Source organism: Ursus maritimus, unplaced genomic scaffold, assembly GCF_017311325.1.
Source record: "Ursus maritimus isolate PB19 unplaced genomic scaffold, ASM1731132v1 scaffold_2, whole genome shotgun sequence".
In the NCBI taxonomy this organism is placed as follows: domain Eukaryota; kingdom Metazoa; phylum Chordata; class Mammalia; order Carnivora; family Ursidae; genus Ursus; species Ursus maritimus.
The window spans coordinates 3,857,132-3,863,131 of NW_024424452.1; positions in this window are offsets into that span (position 1 = coordinate 3,857,132).

A 6,000-nucleotide genomic window follows, 5' to 3' on the forward strand; every position below is an offset into this window, starting at 1 on the left:
GTTTACCAGGACCCCCACCCCCACCCCCCGCCCAAGCGTAGTGTGAGCAGGAAGGCAGGCTCTGCTTCATAAACACCAAAGATTTGCAACAAGCTGGGGACGCTGGAAAACCGAACCTATCTCCCAACTACCCTACTCCCAACTTCTGTGCTCACGCCCTCGCCAAAGACAACAGCAGACAGACCAACCAAGAAAAGTCTACTCTCTCAAGGCTCTGGAAACAGTGGCCCAGGTCCCAGTGAGTACAGCAGTGAGCACCTGCCTCTGTGACGAATGTCAGCGCTCACTCGGCTGGAGTCAGTGTCCTCAGTCCTGACCCAGTCCTGGCTCCACGGGCCCTGGAGGCGTCTTTCTGGAAGTGAAGCTGTGTGCTTAGGGCAGGAGAAAGTCACTGAGGAGCCCCCCCAAACAAAAGGACCACAGTGACCCCAAGGGAACCCACAGTGGGCCTGTGCTCGGTGCTCTTACTAGCCATCCACTAGGCTTCCGTCACATTCTCTAAGTCCCTCACTCCGTCCAGGGCTGTCGTGAGGAAGTGGGGAAGCAGACCCGCCATTCAACTCCTCTAGAACCAGCCTGGGTCTGTCAGCCACCATACATCCTCAGAGAAACCCGAACTCCTCAAAATGCTTCTGACAGCTTCACGCGCCAAAGACGAGGTTCCAAACACTAACACCCGCCATTCGGGGGTGGACGGGGGACACTCCTGTTCCGCAGCTGATCACCTATGCTTTCCCCCAGCAGAGCTCTTTATTGCACACCAGCTTCCTGAAGACAGCAGCTCGCTCAAGGCGGTCAGTGTCCGAAGCGGAACAAGCATTTGGGGCTCTGTCTGGCCTCTGGGGGTCAGGCTAGAAAGGCTTGGTCTCTCTCCCCCTGAGGAATATGCGACCCCTCTCCTCGTGAAATCCTAAGGAGGCCAGAGCTGGCCGTGGCGCCCCCACATGGGCCTGTCAAACACAACTGAAGCATTTCGGATAGCACCTGCATGCCAAGTTCGCACACCACACCCGCAGCCCATTCCCACGTGAGCCTTCTGCCTCTCAGGACACCCCAGCTCAGAAGCCTCTGGGCCAGCACCTTCTCAAAGGACCTGAACCCTCCACAGCCGCTCCGATTACCTGGCCGCCTCCTTCAAGCACGGGCCCCAGGGTCTCAGCCCAAACCCAAAGTGGCCCAGAGGCTTGGAAGCCGCTGCCTTTCCAGAAAATGTCTAAACGTGAACTTAAATATGATGTCGTAAACTGCAAGAAAGGCGCCTAGATACAGCGTAGACGGAACCACTATTCTGTGCCTGGCACGGGGTCCAGGCCTGTAAGGTCTGAAGCATATACAACTCTGCCTCAATAAACAAGAAACAGAAACTGACACAGCTGCTGGATCCCCTCCCAGGGCCTCAGAAGTGAGCTCCCCTCCCTTCACTTCTGCAGGATTCCAAGGCAAAGTTAGCAAAATCACATCAAGAGCAGAGAAAATGTAGGACACTCTGTGATCCGCTCTCTTCAGGAGCTCCTTCTTAAGCCCCAAGAAGTCCAGGCGAACACAGACCCTGGACTGTTTGGTCTCTCTGGTCAGGAAGCCTTTTTCTCCCCATGGTCACTCTCTCTGTGGCCGTCTTCAGAGAGCAGCCCCTAACAGCGGCCACGTGGTCCCTCGCCAGCGTCCTTCGCAATTGCAGTATGCAGAGGACGCCCTATTTGTCCCAATGTGCCGCCAACAGTCCCTAGCAAGGGCAGGAGCGCAGGCGCGCCCTCCGGAGCGAGGCGCGCCCTGGGACCTGATCCGGGTTTCGGAGGCATGACCTCTTTCCCTTTGCTGCCCACTCCTCTTCTCTTTCACACAAATATTTGCGGAAACACAGGCCCAAGGGTGTACGACACTTGCTGTTGCTTCTCTTAGGCGATGTTGTTCTCTTGTTCTCCAGAAGAATCCAATTTCTGATGAAAACAAGCTCAAGTCACACCAGTGAGGGCAATGAGCGAGGTCAGGGCCGGGCTGATGAAATGGGTGGAGGCACATGGCCGGCCCAACACCGCAATGTGGGATTCATTAGAATTTCCGCCAGGACGGGGAAGGAAGAGGGCAGACTCTCGGATTCTGCTTTCTCCCCACCATGCATAAATCCTACCTTGACAGCTCTAGCCAGAGCAATGCTTTCAAATACAAAAATAATTTAATCAGATGTAATTCTGACATACTACCCTCTTGAGAGGGGACTTTTTCCACCAATGGGATTAAGGACTGGCTCCTCTCTGGAATGCACAAGAGGTGCTAACTGGAGACACCTGTAATCACCCTTGACTTGCAAATTCTTTGGGGCAATTCAGATTAACCAAACACTTAACAAGGTGTGTGTGGCGCGTGGTGCTGAGCAGGTGGGTCTGCAGCCGCCCCCCCCCCCCAAGGAGTCCCACCAACCGGCTCCCTCATGGGAAATAAGCCAGTTTCTTCCGCGGGGCTCCCAGGAGCTCCAGCTTAACATGTTTTCTTAGATGCAGTATGTGTCGAGGGGCTGGAGGTGGTACAGAAATAGCTAGGAGACAATGCTTTCAGCTGGCACACGAGTGGGGAACGCGCCGCTGTGTGAGCAGGAAAACCAAGACCGGCTGTGGGCGGGAGGTGGGGGTATGTCACGCCGACCCTGGAGGGAGGGCGCGGACCCCCGTGCCCTGCTCCCCCGCAGCGCCCGCGCTGCCAGACCCCCTCGAAGGGACCACCAGGGAGACTGAGGCCCTGGGTGCCCTGCAGTGGGGGGTCAGACTCCCGGGTCTCAGGGGACGGTGGCCGCAGCCCAACCCTGGAACCCGAAGGGCCCCGCCGCCCTCTCCTGCGCTCGCCCCTCTTCGGGTCCCGCCCCCCGGGGCCACGCCGGGAGCCCGACAGTGGCCGGTTTCCATGGCAACAGGACAAGCCCGGCCGGAACGGCCCGGGAGATGCCCCGTGAGGGCCCCGTTGCCCCAGCGCGCGCCCCGCGGCCTCCCCGCCGGCCGGCTCTGCGCCCCGGGGCCCCGGCCGCCGCTCCTCGCGCACCCGGCACTCACCTCCGGCACAGCCCGCAGCCGCCGCGTTCCCGCGCGGCTCCCACACCGCCGTTAGCCCGCGCCCGCGCCCTCGCCCCGCGCCCGGCGCGTGGCGCGGCGCCTCCTGCCGGCCGCCCAACGGACGGGGCGGGGCCTTGCGGGGGCGGGGTCTGTCGGGTGGGGTGGGGCCTCCTGTCGGCCACCCAACTGATGGGCGGTGCCTTGAGGGGTGGGGCCTGGTGGGGCGGAGCGGAGCCTCCCTCTCCGGCCACCTAATACCGAGGATAAGGCCTCGAGGGGGTGGAGCCTCGAGGGAAGGGCGGAGCTGGTGAGAAGTTGGGCTGAGCGCTAGCGCCACCTGCCGGCCAATTAATGGATGTGGGCGTGGCCTCGAGTGCAGGGGCGTGGTCTCCGGGGAGGGCGGGGCTGGCTGCTCGCGTCTGCAACTCAAGGGGTGGGGCCTCTGCAGGAGAGGCGGGGCTGTGTTAAGCTCAGGTGCCACTTGCTGGCCTGAGGCTCCAGGGGACTTGTGGGCTGTTTTGTTCCCACTTTCTAGTCCCCCGATGGACAGGGCCAGGAAAAGGAGGGAGAAGGGTAAAGCAAACGCTTACCAAAAAGGGGACAGCCCCAATACATGAACATCTAAGACCCCGAAAGTGTCCCATCTCCCCTACAATCTGTCCCCCACCCAGCAGCCAGAGTTTTAAATGACAAATCAAACCATGGCACCTCTGCTTAAAATGATGCAAAACGGGGCCAGGTCAGCTCCAGGGCTCTGGCCCAACGGCCCTCCTTGGATAAGGTGTTTTAAAAGAAGCTCACGTCCTTACAAATGGGAGCACCAGTCCTCCCACTGGGGTTTCACCTTGGGGGTAAGGGCTTCCCACCTTGGGGAAAGACTCGTCCCTTTGTCCGCACCCGGGGGATTCACGTGGTCTTGGATGTAGATGCAGAATTCTGCCCCTGGCGTGAACTTTTTTGCTGACAGCTCTCTATTGGGGCAGAAAGTCTTATAATAATGACTCCATATACGCAAGAGGAAAGGAGGGGGACAGTCATTAATGGACCACCTACGGTATCATCTCACTTAGAGCTCACACTGACTCTTGGGGGACAGATGTTGTTGCTCTCACTTTTCAGATGAAGAAAGAAAAGGTTCAGAAAGACCAGACAGAGGTAGAGCCAAGAACTGAGCCTGGGACGGTGTGATTGTCGAATGCCCTTTACAGGACTCCCCACATGCACACAGGGACTTTTATAGGACTCCCCACATACTCCACTAACCTTGACCCTCAAGAAGCACATATCAGGGCTAGAAGAGGAGCTTGGGGTTAGTTCTGTGTTCTCCTAAGGTACTTCTCACCATGACCGAGGCCCTGCACCCCTCTTCAACAGGGGTTGGCAAACTATGGCCTGTGGGCTGCTGTTTTTGTAAGTAAAGTTTTATTGGAACACAGCTACACCCGTTTGCGTATTGTCTATAACCGTTTTCACGCAACAGAGACTTTACAGCCTGGAGTAACCCCAAAGTAAATATTACTACCTGATTCTGTACAGAAGGAGTGTGCTGGCCCCTGTTCTTCAGGATCTGGCAATGCCAACTATATGGCATTACTACACTGTTTCACACCTCTAGATCTTGGCTCTGGCCTTGGAACACCCTTCTCAACTGTATCAGTTTTCGAGAACTGCCATAGCAAAACACCACACACTGAGCAGCTGGAGGCTAGAAGGCCAAGATCAAGGTGTCAGCAGGGTTGGTTTCCCCCGAGGCCTCTGTCTTTGGCTTGTAGATGGCCATCTTCTTCCTGCATCCTCACGTGGACGTCCCTCTGCGTGTCTGTGTCCTGATCTCCTATTACAAGGACACCAGTCATAGTGGATTAGCGCCCACTCCAATGACCTCATTTTACCTTAATCACCTCTTAAAGGTCCCATCTGCAATACAGTCACATTCTGAGGCACTGGGAGTCAGGGCTTCAACCTATGAATTTTAGAGGGACACAGTTCAGTCCTAACTCATCTTCGTCACCTGGCCAATGCCCACTCTTCCTTTGGGACTCAACCTCCAAGGGGATCCCCAATGGGCCCTCCGGCCTCGGCAGCCTTCAGATGAATGCTGCCCTGACCAACACACTGACTGCTCCTCATGAGGGACCCTGAGCCAGACCCACCCAGCAGAGCTGCCCCCAAATTTCCAACTCTCAGAAACTGCGGGATGATAAATGTTGCTTATTGATTTAACCCACTGAGTTTGGGAGCAGTTTGTTACATAGCAACAAATAGCTAATACGCTTCATTCGGGAAGGGCTCCCCCCTCCAGACTTGGATCTGCACCCCTTCCTGTGCTCCCACAGCTTCACCTTATATCAAACTCTGTTCCTGAAATGCAAACGAGAGGTTACTCCTCAGCCTAGGCCCCTCCATGACTCCCCTTTGCACTTAGAATAAGGCAGGGCTCAAACCCTACCCAGCGGGGCCTGCTGACCACTCCAATGCTCCCTCCATCCCAGCGCTCCAGCCACACGAAACTTCTGGTCTCAAACGCACTAGGCTCATTCCCCCGCCCTCCACCCTGAAACCTTTCCCCTTGCTGTCTCCTCTTCCCAAAATGCCCCTCCTCTTGTGTCTGCCTGCTGGCACTTTCCCCTCATTAAATCTTCGCTACTATCTCCGGACCATTCTCTCGACAGTCACCCCTGTGGTCATTCTCTATCTCGTTATCTGTTTTAATTCATAGGCACTTATCACTACTTGTTGACGTATTTGCTGGAGTCTTTAACACCCACTAGGGACAGGCAGGCACTGCACCTGCCTTCTTTACTACTATCCCGGGAGCCTACCAGGTGCTCAATAAATATTGGCTAAATGAGTAAACAAAAGAATTAATAGGTTTCCACCCATCGCCTTCTCATCCCCTCAGCTGGAAGCTTATCAAGGGCAAGAACTGAGTTTTATTCATCTGCGCCAGGCCCACGGG